General features: G+C 43.1%; 1 protein-coding gene and 1 pseudogene across 1 annotated transcript in view; both read right to left on the bottom strand.

Moving 5' to 3' along the window:
* Positions 1 to 23,126, bottom strand: part of ESR1 (estrogen receptor 1) — a 246,200-nt gene extending 223,074 nt beyond the window's left edge. The window contains exon 1 of the mRNA XM_066615710.1: positions 23,112 to 23,126. The gene's annotated coding sequence lies outside the window, so the exon portion shown is untranslated. The remainder of the gene's footprint in view (positions 1 to 23,111) is intronic.
* Positions 18,955 to 19,074, bottom strand: LOC136637334 (5S ribosomal RNA; annotated as a pseudogene).
* Positions 23,127 to 24,873: the final 1,747 nt, after the last annotated feature.

Here is a 24,873-nt window from a genome sequence, read left to right as displayed (position 1 = left end):
TAAGAAGTACAAGAGGGCAAGTTTAGATATTTTGGTATTTGGTGCTTTTTTTTGCCTGCTTATGTATTGTTGATTGAAAACCCTCTTACGTTAGCCTTATGTAAAGGTAGAGGGACTGTTATAAGATACTCTGTGTGTTTGATTAATAAAAACTCTTTAAGCTTATGAGCCTACATTAGTGAATTGTATTGAGATGGGGTGTGAATTGTGCAAACACTATGACATGAAAATTAAAAGTAGATTTGACAATCTGAAAAACAAATAAGGACAGTAAGGCTGAGAATTGTGTGTCTTAAGGATTTTAACTAGCCACCTTCGCAAAGTATTTCAGAAACAGAAATGCTGTCTAGTCAGTGATTCATTCATTAGAAACCTTGTTGGTGTCTGCTTTGCACTCAGTCAATAAAATTATTTGCCATGAGCAATATTATTCATCTCTATTTTCTTCCTGAAAGCAGAATCAAATGCACAGGAACTTACCTAGACTGCACCACACCTATGCACATTGCTGGTACTGTTAGAAACAAGCATTCCATGTATTTTGGGAGGCAGTACTGATCTGCAGAATATTTCAACTGGCCCAGAGGGTGTTCTAGGCATGCAGGCCTTTATTAGAAGTAACAGGGGCCATGCTGTGAGGGGAGGAAAGCTTTAGGGTTCTTATCCCACTATACTTTTTTAATGGGGGGAAAAAAAGCTTCCAGTGGGAGTCAGAAGGGTAATGTCTTAAACTTAAAGCTTCTCTATCATAGCCTCACTCCATTTCATACTACCTCACATATTTACTCCAAACCCCCCCCCCACACACACACACAAAAGGCCTTATTAAACAATTGTTATAACAAGTAATTTGGTCTGAATCACTTTAAAGTTTCATCTTTATAAACACTTTTAAAACATTGCTAGTTTTCCAGCACACTTTACATGATATCATTTAAGGTGCTTCATCTTTGAAGTGCCCCTTTACCCACCTTCTATGACCACAATTTTAAAACAATTTAAATAATACAGTAAAAATTATGAAACTGCCTAAGACAACACCACTTGGTAAAACAAGCAGGGTAACACTACTCCTAGCACTAACAGCAAGATTATATTCATTGCTTTCCATTTGCCTGACATGAGTACCACATACACTTGTAGTAGTAGTGAAGCTGTTCCATTTGCAGCCAGCTTTCCTGCAGACCCCTGTAGCAGCTATGTGGCACTGCAACTTGTCATGATGTTGCCTCCAGCTGTTCAGCAATGATGCATCGCTGGACTTCTGGGTTGCCAAGCTCCCAGAACTCCCATCATGGAACTCGACTGGGAGGTGCGTAGCTGCATCACTGCGCAACCATCTTAGACGGAACACTACTTGCAGCACCTCTTTGAGTAATGACAGTAATGAAGGTGTCTCTTCTATTCATGTTCAATGAATGTGTCCAGCAGTGGACCTCTTCAACCCCACGACCCAGGGCAAAGGTCGGTGATGGCACCCCCTCGCAGCCCCCCTGTGCACAAATCCCCCCTCCCCGCACCTGAGGCTCATGGAGTCTCATGCAACCCAAGGCTGCATCGGGAAGCCTCTCTGAGGTTCCCTGATGCTATAAACTGTGCTTCTGGGAAACTGGAAGCACACTTTCCAACCCCATCCGGAGTCTCACAGTCCAATCCTATCCACACTTTCCTGGGAGTAAGCACCATTGACTCTATTGGGCCTTACTTCTGAGTAGACATGCATAGGATTGGGCTGTCAGAGAGGCTTCTGCGGGATCCTACAGTCTCCCGTAATCTACCATTGTATTTTAAAGATTAAATCTATAGCATTCTGGTGCTAAAGAAGCTCAGCAAATATATGAGCAGAATCAAACTTGCAAGAATGAGGTCTATGTACCTACCCCCATAGGCCAAACCATGGTATGGTTGAGGAAGGTGTGGCCTCTGTTTATTATTTATTTTATTTTATTAACTTTATTTCTATCCTGCCTTTCTCCCCGAAGGGACCCAAGGCGGCTTACAACACTGGTTAAAAACAAATTAAAAACATAATTTAAAATACAAGATAAAACATATTTGCAAAACACATCTTAAAAAACAGCAGTCAGATAAAAGTGTAAAAGAGCACAGAGCAACAGTTTATAAAAGGTTCCAGGCCTGTAACCAGGTGCTGAAAAGGGATTAAAAGATGTTTTAAAAAATGATGTTAAAAAGGCCAGGAACTCAGAAGGCTTGTCTAAACAGAAGAGTCTGTGGGCCGAATCCTATCCAACTTTCCAGCACCGATGCAGCTGCAATGCAGCCTTGAAGTCAGGGAACAAATGTTCCTATACCTTGAGGAGGCCTCTGTGACAGCCTCCCCACCACAGGATGCAGTGCATGCCCCATTGGCACAGCTGCACTGGCACTGGAAAATTGGATAGCATTTGGTCCTGTATTATTCAATTCTCTCTGTAGTGTTGGTGTCTTACAGCCCAATCCTATCCAAACTTTCCTAGGAGTAAGCCCCATTGACTCCAATGGGATTTACTTCTGAGTAGACATGCATAGGATTGGGCTGTTAGGCTGCAATCCTAACCACACTTTCCTGAGAGTAAGCCCCATTGAACAAAATAGGACTTACTTCTGAGTAGATCTGGTTAGGATTGTGCCCATAGTTTCTCCCATCTCTTCTAACACCTGAAGTGCAATTTGCCTGAAGTTTTTCCTCACTCAGACTGGTTTCACTGTAATTAAAAATCAGAGCTAGGCATGGTCATGGTGGAAGTTGCATCATCTCCAGTAAGCACCACTTACAAACATCAGGAAGTGCTATTTCCCATGCTTGGGAACTAGACAGAGCACTATGAATGTTTGTCTGGGCACCATCCAATGAACACTCAAGACAACACACATGGGAGAAAGAGCCACTTTATTAGCATTTTAATTCAGAAAGGAGGCTGAGACCTGCAGTTGTAGGGGCAGCGAAAACCCCTTTGTGGTGCCAAGTCGGGACCACTGGGCGGCCCCAGAACCAAATCTGTCCCCCAGGCTGGATGTGCACCAGACTCCAAGCTGCGCCCCTTTCTAGGGCGATGCAGCTCATCCAGGTCTGTCCCATAAGGGGAAGGCAGCTGGACCACGGGCTGTGCCGCCTCGAGCCACTGAGCCTCTGAGGAGGACCCCCGTGGTCCCGGCCAGGGCCCCAGTCAATGTCCTCGTGCTGCTGAGCCCCTGAGGACTGCTATTGGGTTCTGCCCTGCCTATGCTGTCTGAAGGTGCACTCCAAAGTCCCAAGCACACCTCTACCGCACTACCTGCCAGCAGTCTGGGGTAGGCGAAAAAACTGCCTGTCGTCATCCAATCTTGACAAGCAGCAAAAAATTCCTACCTGGCCCCAAAACTCAGACTGCGTAATGGGTGGGTGGGTGCGTGGGTGTCCGCTCGGTGCCCACGAGCAAAGAAGGAAGGGGGGCTGTTGCTGTGTCCTTAAAATATCTCTGCTCCCCCCCAGCCACAGCCCTCCACCAATCCCTTTGCAGGGGAAGGGGCTCGCATGTTTTGGCCAGGCCAAACAAACTCCGATCTCCCTGCTTGTAACTGGACGATCAGGATAATACATCATCTCTTTCACTTCAACTGGCATTTCGGAATACTTGTCCAACCTTGTTATACACGGATTTTTTATGCATGGATTTGACTCAACATGAATGGCCACTGCAAATGAGAAGGAATGTGCTGATCCCTGGAGAAGGGGAAAAATGCATGCCTTTAAAATGCTTTTCTTACTGTTGTAGAGGTTTTTATCTTAGCATGATGAGAAGGGTCCTTTAAATTAAAGGAAAACAGTCCTTTACAATAGTCAGAGAGAGGGCAGCCAGCTGACAATCCATCAATCATTCTTTCTCTAAGGGACCCCCTTCCTTCCCCCTGAACAAGTGAGAGAAAATATTTTCTAAGTGCCTGGAGAGAGACTGTTGGATTGTCATCTTAGTGACTCTATCTTAACACCACAAAGGACAGCAAGGCTATTTTTAAATCACCTGAGCAAAGGGACTTTGTCTTTTAAATTTATTTGTTATAGTGCAATTTTTGCCATCCACATGAGTTCTGGGAACAGAATAATGAGACTCAACTTGTATACACACATCTTTAATCAATTACGATATTTTCCAAGATGTGAATTTTTTTAGATGTTTGGCATTGTTTTATCTTGCCATGAGAAAATGACACACAGAAAGACAGTCTTTTGAAGCCTTCATATTTCAAAGAAAACAGGAAAAAGGCAGAACAGAGACATATAGCCCAAATCATAACTTCCAGTGTATTCCATGAAGGAATTTCAGCTTCTGGAATTCTCCTCAGGGTAAGGGGTCATTTATCCTCTTCCTCCTGGGTAAGCCCCAGCAGCTGCAATGGGTCAACTTGGAAGTCCAGGTTGATTCATGTTAGTAGATCAGGCCTGGGAAGGCAGATAGGATATATAGGGTAACCAGATGGCCTCTTTTTCCAGGACATGTTCTCTTTTTTAGGCTTCTGTCCTACAGGAAATCAACCCTGACTGTTCATTGGAAGGACAGATGCTGAAGTTTAAACACATTGGTTCTCTCATGAGAAGGGAGGCCTCTTTAGAAAAGACCCCAATGCTGGGAAAAACTGAAGGCAAAAGGGGGCGGCAGAGGATGAGATGGTTAGATATATGGTAGATAGATAGATGGTTACCCTTGCTTAACTGGGTAAGAGGCACTTTTTAAGTGGGTACTCTTCTTTTATTTAGTGGTGGGAGAGTAACTGGCCCTCCTCATCCCAGCACTGTCTTTTCTGGTGGATGTTTGCTGGCGTTCTTTTGCATCCTTTTAGATAGTGAGCCCTTTTGGGACACGGAGCCATTAGTTGTTTGTTTGATTTTTTCTGTAAACCGTTTTGTGAACTTTCCATTGAAAAGCGGTATATAAATACTGTTAATAATAATAATAATAATAGTGTCACGGAGGCAATGAACATGAATTTGGACAAACTCCGGAAGTTAGTGGCAGATGGGGGGCCTGGCGTGCTGTGGTCCATGGGGTCACAAAGAGTTGGACACAACTGAACAACAACATTTTTCTTTACATTTTTCATGTCCTCCATTTTGGGATGCCTTGTCCTTTTTTGTGGTTATGACATCTGTTCACCCTGAGGATATGGTGCACCAGTGCCACCAATCCTGCCCCCTTCCAGGTCCGATCCACCCCCACATCCCCCTGTTGCCCCCCTCCCCTTGTCCTGTTCCACCCCCTCTCCACCCTCTCCTCACCCTCACCTGCTCCTGACGGATCTGTGCGGCCACTGGCATCAGCAGGAAGGCTCTGGCCTTCCCATTAGTGCTGCTAGGGAGTAGTGCTGTCACAAAATACTTTATGGTTGTTTTGTGATAGTGTTCTGGCAGAGCCAACACCCTGCCAGTGCAGCTGGGGATAGGACTGGGCCAGAAAACATCCATTCCCAAAATCTCAGGACACAGTACAATTTTTTTTTTTCAAAAATGGCATTGCATAATAACCAGTAAATTAAATTGTAGCACCACCTGCCCTTCAAAGTTAAGAATTGTTACAGAGGGTAAATGACTGTGCATAATCATCAATGTGAGAGGCACCATACAAAAAGTTATTTCCAGTAGATGACAGGGTTAAAATAAAAAGATTATTGCTTTATGATAGTAATTTAACCATATACAGAATGCAGATAATGCAAAGCTAATGAAGCGGAAGCTAGTTTAGGGATGCTACTACAGTGTATTGCACTTCTATTACACTTTGTTCCTTCCACAGGTTAACTGTTAAATTGCTCCAGTAATCATGAAAGAGAGCAGAGGCAAACACACTCTGATACATAGTAAAAACAAAGAACATAAATGCCACAATGGTGTTTTAAGGACAAAATAGCAGGAAGGTTAAAAAGAATTGGTTTTACAGACTGAGGCCCAGTTCAATTCAACTTTCCAGCACCAATGCATCCTCAGGGCAACCCTAAGGTAAGAGAACCTCTTCTTACCTCGAGGAATCCTGCATGACTCCCTCCCCATTGCAGGATGCAGCTGCATCAGTGTTGGAATGTTGGATAGGATTTAACCCTAAGATCTAATTTCTGTTTCAGTAACCACAACACTGCAGAAACTGTTGGTTTATTAAGAGCAGAAGGTTGTTTTGCAAAAGAAATTAAAAGAATTGAAAAGAGAACAAGAGGCAAGAAAAAAGAATGAACAGAGTTCAGATCCAGTCTTCACACTACATCTAAAAGCTGAACAAGGTCAATACCACCAAACATGTGGTTCAGCACAAGGAAACAATTATTCAAAGAAAGAAATTTTACAGTACGTTTGGGGTTAGGGGAAAAAAAGAAGAGCTGATTCCACAAGCTTGTGCCAAAAACAAGGGAAACAAACAATCTAGCCTAAACTTAGAATTTGTAAATCTTATCGACTTCATTCAGCAGAAGAGATTCACATCCATGCTTAAAGGTAAACACATGGATCTTCATGCTTAAACTTTGGTTGGATTATGACCCCTGTTCTACTGCAGTCTTTGAGTAAGAAGATACCAGATAACAAGAATACACCATGCCCTCAAAGCTTTTTGTAAGAAAGCAAGATTCCCTTCCTGAAAAGATCAAAGCTTCTAAGTAAAATCTGTTAACATTTCTGAACTTGTTCCATGGCAATTTTGCATGTTGGCACCACCCATGCTACCACACCTTAAGAACATAAGAACAGCCCCACTGGATCAGGCCATAGGCCCATCTAGTCCAGCTTCCTGTATCTCACAGCGGCCCACCAAATGCCCCAGGGAGCACACCAGATAACAAGAGTCCTCATCCTGGTGCCCTCCCTTGCATCTGGCATTCTGACATAGCCCATTTCTAAAATCAGGAGGTTGCACATACACATCATGGCTTGTAACCCATAATGGATTTTTCCTCCAGAAACTTGTCCAATCCCCTTTTAAAGGCATCCAGGTCAGATGCCATCACCACATCCTGTGGCAAGGAGTTCCACAGACCAACCACACGCTGAGTAGAGAAATATTTTCTTTTTTCTGTTCTAACTCTCCCAACACTCGGTTTTAGTGGATGTCCCCTGGTTCTGGTGTTATGTGAGAGTGTAAAGAGAATCTCTCTATCCACTCTGTCCACCCCCTGCATAATTTTGTATGTCTCAGTCATATCCCCCCTCAGGCATGTCTTTTTCTAGGCTGAAGAGGCCCAAACTCCATAGCCTTTCCTCATAAGGAAAGTGCCCCAGCCCAGTAATCATCTTAGTCGCTCTCTTTTGCACCTTTTCCATTTCCACTATGTCTTTTTTGAGATGCAGCGACCAGAACTGGACACAAAACTCCAGATGTGGCCTTACCATCGATTTGTACAACGGCATTATAATATTAGCCGTTTTGTTCTCAATACCTTTTCTAATGATCCCAAGCATAGAATTGGCCTTCTTTACTGCCGCCTCACACTGGGTCGACATGTTCATTGACCTGTCCACCACCACCCCAAGATCTCTGTCCTGATCTGTCACAGACAGCTCAGAACTCATCAGTCTATATCTGAAGTTTTGATTTTTTGCCCCAATGTGCATGACTTTACACTTATTGACATTGAAACGCATCTGCCATTTTGCTGCCCATTCTGCCAGTCTGGAGAGATCCTTCTGGAACTCCTCACAATCACTTCTGGTCTTCACCACTCGGAAAAGTTTGGTGTTGTCTGCAAACTTAGCCACCTCACTGCTCAACCCTGTCTCCAGGTCGTTTATGAAGAGGTTGAAAAGCACTGGTCCCAGGACAGATCCTTGGGGCACAGTGTTTTTCACCTTTCTCCATTGTGAAAATTGCCCATTGACACCCACTTTCTGTTTCCTGGTCTTCAACCAGTTCTCAATTCACGAGAGGACCTGTCCTCTAATTCCCTGACTGTGGAGTTTTTTCAGTAGCCTTTGGTGAGGGACCGTGTCAAACGCCTTCTGAAAGTCCAGATATATAATGTCTATGGGTTCTCCCGCATCCACATGCCTGTTGACCTTTTCAAAGAATTCTATAAGTTTCGTGAGGCAAGACTTACCCTTACAGAAGCCATGCTGATTCTCCCTCAGCAAGGCCTGTTCGTCTATGTGTTTTGAGATCCTATCTTTGATGAGGCATTCCACCATCTTACCCCGTATAGATGTTAGGCTGACTGGCCTATAGTTTCCCGGGTCCCCCCTCTTTCCCTTTTTAAAGATTGGTGTGACATTTGCTATCCTCCAATCTTCTGGCCCCTTGGCTGTTTTGAGGGACAAGTTGCATATTTTAGTCAAGAGATCAGCAACTTCATTCTTCAATTCCTTAATAACTCTTGGGTGGATGCCATCAGGGCCCGGTGACTTATTGATCTTTATCAATGAGGTCTGAAATCTTCTCTTTTAACCTCTATCTGACTTAATTCCTCGGTCAGGAGGGGCTGTTCGGGCAGCAGTATCTGCCTGAGGTCTTCTGCTCTGAAGACAGATGGAAAGAACTCATTTAATTTCTCTGCCTCTCTAAGTCTCCTTTTATCTCCCCTTTCCCTCTCTCACCATCCAGAGGGCCAACCGCTTCTCTGGCGGGTTTCCTGCTTCTAACATATTTGAAGACGTTTTTATTATTCCCCTTAATGTTGCTGGCCATGCGTTCCTCATAGTCTCGCTTGGCCTCCCCTATCACCTTCTTACATTTCTTTTGCCACAGTTTATGTTCCTTCTTATTCTCTTCATTAGGGCAAGACTTCCACTTATGGAAGGAAGCCTCCTTGCCCTTTACAGCCTCTCTAACTTGGCTGGTTAGCCATGCAGACACCCTCCTGGATTTAGTGGAACCCTTCTTTCTTTATGGTATACACCTCTGCTGGGCCTCTATTACTCTTGTTTTAAGCAGCCTCCATGCACTCTGGAGAGATTGGACTTTTTTTACCTTCCCTTTCAACCTCCTTCTAACCAGCCTCCTCATTTCAGGGAAGTCCGCTTGTCGGAAGTCAAGTGTTTTTGTGAGAGATTTGCCCGGTATTCTTCCCCCAACATGCATGTTGAAACGGATCGCAGCATGATCACTGTTCCCCAATGGCTCCATAACACTGATATCTCTAAGCAGGTCCTGAGTACCGCACAATATTAAATCCAGAGTCACCTGTCCTCTGGTGGGCTCCATGACTAGCTGCTCTAAGGCACAGTCATTTAGCATGTCAAGGAATCCGGTCTCCTTTTCATGACCAGAACACAAATTGACCCAGTCAACATGAGGATAATTGAAGTCCCCCATGATTACAACCCTGTCCCTCCTTGTCACCTCCCTGATTGGTTTCCTCATTTCAAGGTCCCCTTCCAGTTTCTGGTCTGGAGGAGGATAGTACACCCCCAGTATTACATCGCTCCTCAGGCCTGGTAATTTAACCCACAGAGATTCTATGGTGGAGTCAGAGCCACCTTCAATGTCTACTTTACTGGATTCTATCCCTTCCTTAACATAAACGGCCACCCCACCTCCAACACGCCCCTCCCTGTCCCTCCTGTAGAGTTTATAGCCCGGGATTGCGGTATCCCACTGATTCTCCGCATTCCACCAGGTTTCCGTTATTCCCACTATGTCAATGTTTTCCCTTGTCACCAGACATTCCAGTTCTCCCATCTTTGCTCGGAGACTTTGGACATTTGCATAAAAGCATTTGTACATGGAATGCCCCAGAATGGGCTGCTTATTAGCTCCTTTGTCTCCGCATCCTCTCACTGTGCCAAACTAAGCATGTATTTCTGGATTACGACTGTAAGGGAGACTAAAATTAAAATTCAAAAGTGCACAAGACTACACTACAAAGGCTATAATGTGAATACGTTCTTGTCCACTTGGATAAGGCCCTAGAATCTTTTTAAATGGTGGCTTCCACAACCATGAGAACTGTAATAATAACTGGTATTTAGTATTGGTAGTCAGCTTGTTCTTTTTTGTGAAAGAAGTCTGGATGAGCAAGATTTAGTAAAATACATTGGATGTGTAAGGAGTCAACTGTTGTGATTTTCCAGATGACCTAAGCCAGGGGTTTTGATTATCAATTAAATTATCAATTAAAGTTTCATACTGAGGGCCGAACAGCATTCATGATACCTGCTGAGGGCCAGAAGTTATGTCATTAGGCAGGAAGTGATGTTCATAACCAAAAATAATCACTTTTTCTCACTTAGGAACTCATTAACTGCAAATGACAGAAGAGAAAATACACAAATCTTGATCATATTTCAAGATATAAGAGAGCCCAATTTTCAAGTGGGCTGCCCTTACAGCAGTAACACCTCATTATTGCTCAGCAGCTGAGAGCATGAGGGCCAGATAAAAAGCTTCCGCCGGCCGCATTCGGCCCCCGGGCCTTAAACATAAGGACACCCCTGTCCTAAGCCATGCAGTTAACCAGCTATAGAGATAATGTTTTGCTTAAAATGCTGCCTGAAATATTATTTAGCTTCTTTATATCCAATCCATGCTGTGCAGCACAAGTCCATAATGCTCTGAGTAAATTAACCAAGAAACTGAGTGGGGTGGTGGTGTCAGGCTTTCAATCACAGTCTCTAAGCTATATGTTTAAACCAATGACAGTTACGTGAAAATGTTTTGATATAGAACTTCCTAGCCGCACAAAAAAGATGTGCTGAAACCAATTATTACATGCACTTGCATCACTATCTTATTTTATAGATGATTTGTCCTAGAGCTAACAACATGCTCAGTCAGCTGGCAGCTTACAGGACCAGTTTTTGTTTTCAAAGTAAAGTATAACGGATTTCCCAGGCAGATAGGATGATTATTTCTTCTAGTATCTTACACAGGACCTTGAACAGTATGTTGGAGCTAGGTGAATTCTTAGATAGGCACTCTATTAAGTTAAAAAAAAAAAAAAAGCTGGCACAGAATGCTTGTAACTTGTCACAAAGTAAAAGTCACCATCCAGCATCTGGTGTTCAAAGAAAGAAGGCAGGTTCATCACTTGAAGTACATGAGCCAGTGGTTGTGCAGGAGACAATGAAACCCCTGACAATGCAGAATAGCTTTCTCCTTTATTTATTGCATTCAGTCTGTGCTTTTCATTTCTCAATAGGCAAAAAAAAAAGGATTCTGCTTTAAAGAGAGGTTGTCATTAATCATTTCCTTAACACTTTTGGTGTACAAAATGTTCTGACATCCTTATAAGCTTTTCTCAGATCCCTGAGTACTGGCAATCATACTCCCTCTTTCCTAAGCAAAACCTGGATCCCTAAGCCACTATCTCCATTCCCATATTTTAGCATGCAGGTCAATTAACCCTTAATGCAGGGGTTCTCCATCTTCTCAGGAGTAAAACTCCCATGGTAAGTCTTTGCAGGGGAAGGGAAAAGGCAGGAACACAAACCCCAGATCATGTTGCTAATGGCCCCCCCCAAGGGGGAATCTTTTTACTTACAGAGGGATGGCACAAGGTTCAGGAGTTGGGGAGCCTTGCATAGCCCTCACAGGACTCCCCAAGTTTTAGAATACTAAGAAAAAGCAATCACAAACCACTTCTGCTTTTGCACCATACAAGCCAACAGATAATCATAAGAACTTCTTCCCCAAGGAATATAATACCCATGCTTATTTTTTTAATTCATTCTTACAATAATAAGCAATTGTGCAAGATATTATTATGTTAATCTTAAAACTATCTTGACTTCACCAACACATTTCACATGGGCCATTAAAGTTTCCTTGTACAGTGATAATTTGCGGTCATTATGGATTTGGTATCATTTCTGGATCAGGCATAAATGCCTATCATTCATCGTTTCTCTTAGGGCCATGTCAGCTTCCATTCAAAGGCACATTTTTTTTTTCTTCTAAAGTAGGGTGGGAGAAGGGGTGTAGTTGGGAGTGAAATCTCAGTAGAATCAGAGTCCTAAATCTCCCTAAAGCTCTGTTTTGCTGTGATTCCCCCCAAGGTTGCTATTTAAAAACCTACCCACCAGAAACATTTAAGATGACCCTTAAGTTCTAGAACATCTGATTACTTTTCAAAAAACTACCACTTAAGGGCAAGGCTGAGGATCAAATTGCTGCTGTGTGACTTGCTCCTGTTTTATTCGTTATGTATTGTATCCATTTTCATTTGGATTGTAGACAGTCCCAGGAATTTTTGCTTAAGTGTGGCTTAGATAACCTTTCTCTCTGTCATCCATAAGTCATTCAGTCAGTTTTAGGAATGACCAACTGCATATTGTAATCTATATTCCAAGACGAAAAAAAACTGCTTTGGGCATTTGTTTTGTCTAGTAGATGTCTTACACTGGAGACTTTGCATGTGTCCAGCCTGATATTCCAATTATATTTCATTTCGGTTCACTTCTGGCCCCATGGACTTCTATTTCCCACATCATGGAGGGGGAAGTGGATAACTCAATACAAGGATGTCATTTTTGGCCCTGGCATTGTGTCTCATAATGCATAGTTTCTCTCTTAGAAAGTCATAGCTGGAATCTTCTTCAAATATCCTGTGGTTACATAACCCTTAGGTTGAGAAAAAGCAGCTTTTTTAAGATGTGCTTATAGTTTACATTACTATTTTAATGAGATCCTGCATTTTTCACCATTTCATAGGAAGACTAACTTGAAATTCATTTTTCCCTTTCTTTTCTCATGCATTTCTAAAAAGATCTTACAGTATGTCCTTGACATTAGCAATAAATAACATGTTTCTTGAGGGTTTAATTTCTTAAAATCCCTTCTTAAAATCCACCTTTTCTCTGTAGTTGTTGGCCCCATGCCTTAGTCCTCATTCCCTACTGTAAAGAGCGACCCAATCCTAACTAAATCCCCATGCAGCAATGCAGTGGTACTGGTACGGCTACCACTGTATCCCACAGGGGATATTTGGCTGCTAGAGATCTCCTCAAGATAATGGGACATTTTCCCCTTTGTAACGGGTAAGCCCCAGCAGCCACTGTGAGTCAATTTGGATCTGTGTCCACATTGACCTGGAAAGGGGGATCAGGCTGGGAAGGGGCTTGGGATTCGATAGACAAGAGAAAATATTTCTTTACTCAGCATGTGGTTGGTCTGTGGAACTCCTTGCCACAGGATGTGGTGACGGCATCTGGCCTAGATGCCTTTAAAAGGGGATTGGACAAGTTTCTGGAGGAAAAATCCATTACGGGGTACAAGCCATGATGCGTATGCGCAACCTCCTGATTTTAGAAATGGGCTATGTCAGAATGCCAATGCAAGGGAGGGCACCAGGATGCAGGTCTCTTGTTATCTGGTGTGCTCCCTGGGGCATTTGGTGGGCCGCTGTGAGATACAGGAAGCTGGACTAGATGGGCCTATGGCCTGATCCAGTGGGGCTGTTCTTATGTTCTTATGTTCTTATGATGTGTGCCACTGCTACCAATCACTGCCCTTTTAACAGCACTGGTTCTGGCAAGGCTCTGGAGGGAGAAATGGAAGGAGGCCTCGGAAGGCATAGTCCAAGAGGGATGAGATGGGGAAAGACTGCTGGGGTGCTCAGAGAGACTAATTATCACACAGGCCACCCTTTCAGCAGTGTTGCTTCTGCCAAAGTGTCACTTCACAGAGCACCTTTCTGTGCTGCTGAGCAGTGAAGTGATGCTTTGGCAAAAGTGGTGCTACGGAAAAGGCAGCCACATGATAATTAGGCTTCCCCATATCTTGAAAATATGGTTAGGTTTTGCAAATTTTCTGTTCTATCATTTACAGCTAAGTGAGAACCAAGTGCTTTTTCTGCAATCATCAGCTTAATGATATAACTTCCTGCTTAATTATGTCACTTCCAGCCCTAATGAATATTATTTGGCCCACTGCATGAAACACTGTTTGACACCCACTAATCTAGATTGTAAGGCCTCAAAGGCAGCGATCCATCTTCTTGCTCCACATAAGACTTGTATATTGATGAGGTTATATAAGAACGTAAGAACAGCCCCACTGGATCCAGCCATAGGCCATTATTATATAAATAATAACACCTTATTTTAAGGATTTAGAAGAATGTGCATTTGACATAAAGGTGGCTTCCTCTTTTAAAAATGGTGTCTCTGTATTACAGGACATAGTTGAGGTGTAATAAGGAATGCATTGTTGATAGGAAGGCTGCCTTAGAAAATGAGGTGCTAACAAGATAATAAAAATAGATTTGTACAGTGTTAATAATCTTCTACCAATTTAAAATCTATATATAGAAGCATCCCTGTGTGCATAAACACCTCTCTGAAATTCAATGTGTCTGGAATAGACATAGCAGTAACATTACTTAGGGCGCAATCCTAACTAACTTTCCAGCACTGCGGTAAGGGCAATGCAGCTCCAGGGTAAAGGAACAAACATTGCGTTATCTCAAGGAGGCCTCTTTGCCTGCCACCCAACAGCAGGATGCAGCACACACGCCATTGGTATAGCCAATTGGTAAAAATTTGTTAGGATTTGGGCCTATTAAGTATATAGCAATAGGATACAGCAGTTCAGACCACAAAGAAAATCGAGTTGTGACCGTAAGGTAAATTAGAAACAGGGCAGCACATTGAATAAGCAAAATGATTGACCAGATGTTGCCTTTATTGTCCTTGCCTTTATGGTAGGGGGAACTCTCACTGAAATATATATGCCATGAGTGGATTGAAACTATATTTTATATCCCATTCCAATGTGAAATGAACATGCCATTGTTGCCTATATATCAAGGTCATTTTGCACAAAGGCCAAAGTAGCCAATTCAAACAGAGATAGAATAGCTTCTTGAAAGGACAGGAACATGGCTTGGCACTGGCTAATGATAAATCTACCGTAGAGAACTCTCTGAGATTTATGATGTTCTTGGATGAACCAAGTTAATATCATAAATAATCGCTTCAGAAACACTGCACTGAACCACAAGATGAGTCCAAAATCATTATCTCAACCACTCCTAGTCCACATTTTTACTTTAAAGGAAAATGGGGGGCCTCCATCAAACCCTATGAGATTTGCAGGAATAAAATCACAGCTGCTTGCTCTGTATTCATTCCCAGTTTTACCAGTCTCCATTTGAAATAGTAACAGGACAAAATCAGAATAATTTCATCTGCAGTCTCGGGAACCTCTCTGAGATAAGAAATCGATCTACACTACCGCAATATACTGCATATACACTACAAATGGGATGATTATTTAGACAATTATTACAAAGTACATAAACCAACTTGACAGCCTCCAGACATGAAATGCAATGCACTGATCAAGAGCAAAATTGGCAGGAAAAAAACGCATCTATAAAAATAACAGGAGGAGTTTAATGGAGGAGACAGATCTGAAAGGGAAGGAAGGCGGCAATTCTATTTAGCTGCAAAGACTATGGTAGACTCTACACCCTCAAATGGACACAGGATGGTCCCATTCCTTTTATTTTATCACACTGGCAATATATTAGCATTTCAACACTGAAGACTTATGCTGACAGTGGTGGAACTCCACAGCCCTGCACCATGGGGCAAAGGTCTGTAATGCCCCCCCCATGGGCTGTCGCCGCCCCTGCATGAAGATCCTCCCCTCCACTCATATGAGGCTCATGGAACCTTACATGACCCAGGGCTGCATTGGGGAAGCCTCTCTGAGGTTCCCTGACACTATAAACTGTGCTTCCAGGAAACTGGAAGCACAGTTTCTGACCCTGTCAGGAGCCTCAGAGAGACTTCTGCGGGGCCCTAGAGGCTGGCGCCTGGGGCATTTGCCCCACTGGACAATGACAGATCTGCAACTGGTGATATCTTTCCACAATTCTAGAATAAGAAGTATTGTGGTGAATGCTAGCAGAAGTCTTCCAGCTATGCTGCTAAGGGCCAAACTGCACCTTGCGATAACTCTGTCATTAAGAGTTGGGCTTCAACATGGAAGTGTCTTATCACAAAGCAGCCAGAGGTGATTTGGAGCAGGACTATAATGCTCCAAATGCTTAGTCAGGACCTGTTGCTTTGCACCAATCGCTGTGCAGCCTTGTAATGGAATAAATCACGGCCCTGTTTCAACCAAGTCTTTTGTGTCATGCATGTTTGTGGGGGGATATCTGGGCAAGGGAAGTTTGGTTTGACATTCCCTTCCAAAAGGCCAACCAAAAGGGAGAAGAGCTAAGCAGCTAAAAATGGTATATATGAAGGGTAAACTCCCAACCATTCAGTGTAGGAAGATGGAGCTGAAACTCTGAGCCAGTAGTTCCCAAACTTTTCAGTGCTGCAAACCAGTGGGTCACAATGTGATGCTCCTTTTGGTGCCGCCGCATGGGAGGACCTGGAAGACTAGGAGCAGAAGTAGCTTCTGGGAGCAGAAGTGGCTGCTCTACACAGCCAGTTGCATGCACAAGGAGAAGCTCAATGGAGTGGACACTGCAGAGGCTGCTGCTGCTGCTGCTGCTGCTGTTCCTCTTCTTCCAGGGCTGGCAACACTGCATGCCTTCAAGGTCAACTGGAGCCAACTGGAGAGGCTGGTGCAGGGTAAAGTGGAGATGAGAGGCATGCTTGCCCCCAGGCTTTCCCTCAAGAATGAGGCTGGCTTTGTGGACCACGGCACCACCAGGGGTGCAACCAGGGTGGCTTGCTGTTGCCTTATCTTGCAGTGGTGCCTGTGGACCAGCTGCTTTGCTGTACCATGGTGGGGTGAGGCAAAGGAGGGTTGTTTTGGTTCCCCCCTCTAATGGTGTCACCCGGTGCAGTTTGCACCATCCACACATCCATAGTGATGCCACTGGAGTCCCAATCAGGATCATCCCCAACTGCTTTTTATACAAAACCAAACAGACACATCTACTTTTAATACTATCTCTCAATGACATATTGATTTTATCATGTACTATGATAAAATGCACTATGTTCACATTTTGTTTTCACTTTATCCTATTCTAATAATTTTGCTTTCATCTGCAAAATCTACACTTAGCCTATTGGCTTTCTATAAAATTACTGAATATGTCAGATTACACAGTGTTTATTATGGATTCTTGGGGATATTGTTATATTTATTTTCCTTTAATCTTTATTGATTTGACTCCTGATTGCCTTATACTCATTTTTTTTCCACTCATGAAATCAATTATAATTATATAATTATAATTATATCAATTATTCAGTTAACAAAATGGCCAGGGTTGCATGATTTACTCTTCATAATCTTGCCATAAAATATTAGTTCAGTAAATGCCCTGGTTCAGCAGTGCAGCTAAACTCAGTCTTGAAACTAAATACCTTCATAAAGGATTTGCTTAGTATTGAATTGACAGCCAAGGCATAGTAGCAAAAAAAAAAAAAAAAAAAAAAGTCAATCTCCTTCTCCAAATAGAATTTCTGAGAATGCTACTCATTATCCACTTTCAACTTAAAATTGATCCTCAGGTGCTAACACATACAGTTTTAAATGCATGCAGGATGTATTATCTGTTAGTCTTTTTGTGAAATGAAATACATCTAATTTAATGCTGCAGTATTTCAGATTTGTAGGAAAAGATGCCTTCTTCATGTGGATTTTAGCAATTTAACTACATTTCTTTTTGGGATTATATGAGACTTCTTAATAGTTACATCCCTAGAATTCCTGTCTAACAGGTCCCAGATGGTGATGCTGGGTGACACCTGTTTGGCACCCTGGCCCATACAGTACAGGGTGCCAAAGGGTCTATCCTATGCCCCATGCTTTTTAACACCTATCTGAAACCACTGGGGAAAATCATCTAGGGCAGGGGTGCTCACACTTTTTTTGGCTCGAGAGCTACTTTGAAACCCAGCAAGGCCCGGAGATCTACCAGAGTTTTTTTTTACAATGTTCGCGCCATCATAACATATAACATTTATGTGTACAATGTATGTTGGTGTACCTTGAGCCCCACTGAGTATAACAGGACTTACACCTGAGTAGATATGCCTAGGATTAGGCTGTGTGGCTGCAATCCTAGCCACGCTTACCTGGGAGTGAGCCCCATTGAGTACAATGGGCCTTACTCCCGGCGTTTCCTCCCAGAGGCACCTGAAGGGGGGTGTCGGCACTCCGCGATCTACTCATTTTGCCTCGCGATCTACCGGTAGATCGCGATCCACCTATTGAGCACCCCTGATCTAGGGACTTGGTGTGGGGTGCCACCAATATGCAGATGATACCCAACTCTATCTCTCCCTACCATCCCATTCTGAGGAAGCTGTGGAAGTCCTGAAAGCCATTAGCGACTGGGTGAAGACCAATAAACTAAAACTAAATCCTGAAAAGACAGAGGTTTTCCTGGTCAAGAAATCCTCAATGCAGCCCCACTTTGAATGGGGTTACACTCCCCTTATAAAAACAGGTGCACAGCTGTTGGAAGTTCTCCTGGACTCTCAGTTTTCACTGGAAAATCAGGTGGCAGCAGTGCACTCACCTAGCTTAAGCTGGTGCACCAACTGAAGCCATACTTGAACCGTTTGGACCTAGCTACGGTGACCCATGCGTTAGTAACTTCAACACTGGACAACTGCAATGTGCTGTATGTGGGGCTACCCGCTAAAACATTTTGGAAACTGCAATTAGTGCAGAATGCGGCGGCCTGAGTGGTTAAGGGGTCCAGACATTATGACTCAGCTGGACCACTGCTCCAGCAGCTACACTGGCTGCCCATCCACTTCTAGTTCCAGTTCAAGGTGCTAGTTCTAACCTTGAAGGCCCTCCATGACCTGGGTCCAGGCTACCTGAAAGACTGACTCCTTCCATAAATTCCAGCCTGCACTCTCAGGTCAGCTGAAGGGGCTCTTCTACAAGTGCCACCTTTGTCGAAGCAGCTTGGGGGCCAGCCTTCTCTGTGGAATGCCCTCCCGGGGGAACTGAGAAATGCTGCCTCACGCATGGGTTCTCAGCAAGGGCTCAAAACATACCTGTTTCATCTGACATTTGGCTGCTGAGCAGACATTTGTCATCTGGTTGGCAACCTTCAGTCTCGAAAGACTATGGTATAAGCCTACAGCACCCAGTATTCCCAGGCGGTCTCCCATCCAAGTACTAACCAGGCCTGACCCTGCTTAGCTTCCGAGATCAGACAAGATCGGGCATGTGCAGGGTAACAGTTGCTGCATTTACCATCTGCGCCTCTGTCATACTGTTGTGTCTTGACGACCTCCCTGGCCTTATCTGTTCCCACAGACTCAATGAGTTGTTTTTTCTTTTTCCCTTAAACTTTACTCTGTTGTGATATTCATTTTCACCATGTAATGTTACAATTGTGGGGACGCGGTGCTCAGTGGGTTAAACTGCTGAGTCGACGAACCTGTTGACTGTAAAGTTGGCAGTTTGAATCCACGCAGTGGGATGAGATCCTGTTGCTTGTCCCAGCTCCTGCAAACCTAGCAGGTCAAAAGCATGTAAAACTGCGAGTAGATAAATAAGCACCACCTCGGTGGGAAGGTAACAGCGTTCCATGTCCTTAGGCGTTTAGTCATGCCGGCCACATGACCACGGAAACAGTCTGCAGACAATGCCGGCTCTGTGGCTTAGAAACAGATTCATAAGCACATATCGATGTAATACTCTCTTTTTGCTTTTGTTTTTGTTTTGTTTATGTAATACAATAAAATTTAAGGAAAAAATTGATCAAAATAAAAAAAGAAACAGATATGAGCACTGCCCCTAGAGTTGGAAATGCCCAGGCTTAACACCAGGGGGAACCTTTACCTTAATGTTACAATTAATATTCTACTGCCTTGTTTTTGTACTTCTTGTGATACGCTGTGCTTGACTATAAAGCTTTGTAAGCTGCCTTGGGTATTTGCTTCCGCATGGGAAAGGCAGGGTATAAATTTAAACAAACAAACAAACAAACAAACAGAGGATGTGTTTTCTTTGTCAGTTCTTCAGACTACCCAATCTAACCTTCTTGCAAAGCCCAGGAACTATTATTTTCTGTAGTTGAGAAATATATGCTTAGATAAATTATTGTGGATATATGTGACACTCATATATATTCACTTTCATTGGCATCTTGAAGGGAAAGCACAGTTCGCACATTTATGGCCCATCCTGTCTGGGCCAAGTTATATCAGTGCGCCTCTTTTGCTGGTGCTGACTATCATAAAGCAGTTGTTCTCCCCTGCACTGCAAATACTTACTATCAGGTAAGAGAACAATTGTTCCCATACCAAGAGGAGATCACTGCACCAGCCCACCCACAGGATGCAGCAGCAGCCATTTTGGTGGGGGGGGGGAAGAAAATAGGACTGGGGCTTCAGAGGGGCCTCAGGACACTTTCCATTCTAGTGTGAGTTTAAATATGACGATGCTAATTTTCTACATTATTTCCTATACTTAAAAGATTTTAGAGAGACTTAAGAGTGTGTTTGGTTTTCCATATTATTGTATCTAGCTGCTGATGCCACATAGGTAGGTAGACCTGGGCTCCAATGACTTTTCCAGCTGTATCCACCCTCCTCCACCCTCTTTTGCCCCCCCCCCGCTTCCATTGTGCTTGCCCGGCACCACCCTCCCCCACTTCCACATCTCCACCTTTGCAAAGGGGCCCAAAAGAAACACTGCACCCCCTGATAAAATTTCTCTCAGAGGCCCTGGTGCTGGGGCCACCATCATTGCCATTTGTGGTGGCAACCCCAAAATGGCCACCAGTGTTGCACAGTTTGCTGCTCTTTTATATGCCTTTATGACTTCACAAAATCTAGTTAGGATTGGGGCCTTTGGCTAGCTGAAATGTACTGGGGTGGTCTTGTTCAAAACAGTGTTGGAACCCCAAAATGTCAGCAGGTTTAAAATGTAAATGTTACATTTACATTTTCTAGGCAATTATATTTGGTGTATGACTGCACTCTTCTTTCAAAATCACACATCTGTTAAGCTACTGAGAACATTTTTGCATTCTCTCAAAAATGAAAAATACCCCCAAAGCATAAGTTATCTAATGCATGAATTTCACTCTGATTGAATAAGGAAAATAATTATCTGTTTCAGAAAAGATTCAGTTTCTGGTTTTCATGAGTAGCATGCCTGCTGTGTCTCGGTTACAGAAATGTCAGGTTTCTGTAATTCAAAATACAAATTATTCTTATAACAGGTATTTGGCTACCTGGCTGGCTGTCACCACTTCAACTAGACCTGAGAGGTGGATTAAAAAAGTCACACACACCCCAACCGATCACTCTTATGAGAACTCAGAACATTCCTATTTATCTTTTATAGGGCGCAATCCTAACCCACTTTCCAGCACCGATATTAGGGCAATGCAACTTATGGGTAAGGAAACAAACATTGCCATACCTTGAAGAGGCCTCCGTGACTGCCCCCCAACTGCAGGATGCAGCACGTGCCCCACTGGCACAGCTATGCCAGTGCTGGAAAGTTGGTTAGGATTGTGCCCACAATGTTCATATTGCGCTTATCTGCCTACATGTTCGCTTCGGTGCTATGTCCGATTATTCTTCCCCACAAAGAATCTGTAGGTAGCAGGTTTTATCTTTGGGCCACAGTGATTATATCTGCATGACATGTAGTGGTTGGATAATTATTTTCCCCGCAAGTTACAGCTTCCCTAGTCCCAATTTGTGTGTGTGATCACCCCTCGCATGATAAAATGAGACAAAACAACCTAAACACTTGAGCATATGTGCACATACATGTGTATGTGTTGTAACCATGATGCCCACAGTTAAAGTTTCAAATGGAAATTGCCTACAAGCCTGCCTTTGTTGCTCCACCCCCTACTCTTCCTAGGGATGGAATTCACCTCTTCAGACGTGAAGTACAGAGTACAGCAGTGGGGACAGGGCTTGTTGGTGACTCCTATTGGGACTTACTCTGGTTCTTCAAAGCAGGATCGTTGGAACCTGCTAAGAGCAGAAGAGAAAATCCTCTTCTGCACCCATCCAACTTGTTCTGAAGAACTGGCTGGGCAGGCAAAGTGGCAGCAATTACTGTTACCAGGGCAAAGGACATGATCACAGTCAAAGTCTGTAGCATAGATATGTCCTCAGGGTCTGAACCACGGTGTTATTTAATCAGCCAAAGAGGTCAACTGAAAAGCATCCACTATGCATTGTTTGAAATATGCAACAAATATGCAATTGTTTGAAATATGCAAATATACTTCAGCTAAACATTCTGTTATTAGATAGCACCTACCTGAAATAAACAGCTCAAAATGATCTCTATAGGACAGAAACTTGGATCATTTTGACTAAAGTAGTGTCTGCAAATATCAGCCCAAGAAAAATGTATCACAGTACCTGTTTTTGGTATTTGAGGATGGAATAAACATTTAGTTCAACTAATGATGAAAGCTGTACTATTGATGCAAACTTCTCAAGATAGGAAAGGGAATAACACCAGATGTTTGACTCTAAAATACTGTATGAACCATAAATACATTAGTTTGACAGAATGTAGCCAAAGCCCATAGACAGCTAAAGCTATCCAAATCCTCTAATTTAATATCTTATTTAGTATCTGCACTGCTTTCTGAGTGCAAATGTCACAATATTTATTCCTGAGAAGATATTCCTAATGAACACAAACATTGTGTCATCCCCAGCCTGGTGGATCCACTTTCATTTTCCTTTTGAATCTACTCTTAACATGATGACAACGTAGCTAAAACCATAGTCTTGAAACAATTTAAGAGTAATTGTATCAAAAGTCTGTAACAATATGTCGTTTTAACATAGTAGCTTTCTGTGTAATCGGTTAAGTCATGTGATCTTTGTTTTAATCATTCCCTCCCTTGTTAATAACTATTAATCATTTCCTCTGGACTGGCTAGGGACAAGGTTGAAAGGGGAGAGATGATCACATGAACCTTCAAGAAGTAGCAAGTGTCACATTTTTAGACCTATTATCAAAAAATAAATGTTGAGATCGGCAATTCTGTGTAAGTTACGCAACATTTGAAATGCAGTTCCTTGCTTTCTTCCTCTGTTAAGGCTCAGCCACATTGCAATGTACAGAAAACATGCCATAAATAAAAAGTGCTTTCACAGAAACATCACTGAAAGACAACTTTGTTATTCCCCTGGGCACCATAAGTTGTACTTAGCATAGTGAAAGGAAAAATAGCAATAAGGAGGGAAGTGAGCAGGAAGGGATAGACCGTGAAGAAGCAGAGCTATTTTGACTTACTTTTATCCCAGAGAGGAGTTTCCATTGCTTCTGTTGTTCTGCAATTGGCTGCCACAGGCATGTGACAGTATGAACTAAAATAGAAAAGCCTCAGCAGAGGGAGACTGAAGCAGCAGAATGCCGAGGAGAGAAATGAACTTTAAAATAAATAATGCGACACATGAACTGCATTGCCATGCAGTTTATAAAGTTCCATTTCCTTGCATTGAAATAAGGACCTCAAATGTGTAAAACTGCCATTGGCCTTCAACCTTGAGCCAACCCATCCTTTCAACTCCTGTTGAATTTTATAGGGCAGATTTTTCTCCTGTCCATTTTCATTATTGCTATATCAGAGTACTTATGAAGCCTACATCCTGTTGAACACCTGGTCCATCCAAAATAATATGGTCTCGAAACAGTGCTGCTTCAGTATTAAGTGTAGAAAGGGGAAACACAACATCTTTTATTATACATCCCAAGAGAGTGTAATATTATTATTATTATTAACAGTATTTATATACCGCTTTTCAACTAAAAGTTCACAAAGTGGTTTACAGAGAAAAATCAAATAACTAAATGGCTCCCTGTCCCTCCCGGTACTAAAGCTGATGATTACCCTGACAATCTTCTGTAAACTCCGGGCAGCCCAATCCTGACCTGCCCAGCAAGCCTCAGGCAGCTGCCACCGCCTCCTCCGGAGAAGGGGAATTTCACCCCCCTTTCACAGGTAAAGCAAGTAGCCCCATTAATGGGGCTACTCGATTCTACGAGAGCCTGAAGATCGGCACAGAATGAAGAGCTTCTATGTCGGGTGGTCAGCCTGAGATGGAGGCTCAGGATCCAGTGGAACAAAACTCCACCAGTACCCCCTCCCTACCTCCCACCAAACTCCATCCTCCGGCACGCCTCCTCCCTGCCTGGGAACGCCTCCTCCCCACGTCCGCCCATGCCCCACCTACCTCTCCGTTGTACGGCGGTCTGTGCAACTGCTGAACAGTAGAGGTCCGGTGCTTCACCAGCACTAGCCCAGTGCTGGCTAGCACTGGACTAGCACTGATACTCCGCCAGCGCTAGGGTCCGCAAGCATGCCTTATGGAACGTTTGCAACAGTGCACACCGGTGGTGAGCTGGTGCAGACTCTTTAGGATTGAGCCCTCAGTCTTTCAATGAAACAAAATATTTATTTCTCCATTAAAAGCTATCTGGTCTCATTTTTTGTCATTAAAAAGGGAAGTTGTCCCAAACAGGTAAGTTATCTTGAGAGACGAGTAATATACAAGCCATTTCCTTTTATAGTCTTAAATTCAAAATATTGTTGCAGATCTGGAAATGTTTCAAACATGGAAATAGACATGAGAGAAAAAAATGTCCAAAGGATTCTAGACTTGCAAATTTATCAGACGTCCAATCAAGTTAAATTCAGGTACAAACGAAGAAACAGACATTATTTAATTTCACTGCAACTTCATGATCAGAATATTCAGTTTTTCCTACGTGGACTTTAAAATATTCTACCTGTAGCAACATGGTCAATAATGATTTAAACCTTGGAACCTCTATTATGGTATATTATAGAGCCAGACTCAGACTTTTCTTTCTCGTTCCTTTCAGTTTCTAGCTTAGCTGTGTACTGTTCTACAGTAAAGTAGCCTGTCAGTTTGATTGCAGTAAAAATAAGAGTTATTCCTTCAGGAACACTGGCTCCTACACAAAACCACCAAATATTAACAAAGTGAGAGTAGATTCTTTCCCACAATGGATTTATGCCAGCCAGTCATCT

Source organism: Tiliqua scincoides, chromosome 1, assembly GCF_035046505.1.
Source record: "Tiliqua scincoides isolate rTilSci1 chromosome 1, rTilSci1.hap2, whole genome shotgun sequence".
NCBI classification, from domain to species: domain Eukaryota; kingdom Metazoa; phylum Chordata; class Lepidosauria; order Squamata; family Scincidae; genus Tiliqua; species Tiliqua scincoides.
The sequence above is the reverse complement of the archived record's forward strand: the minus strand, read 5'-3'. Positions and strand labels throughout refer to the sequence as shown.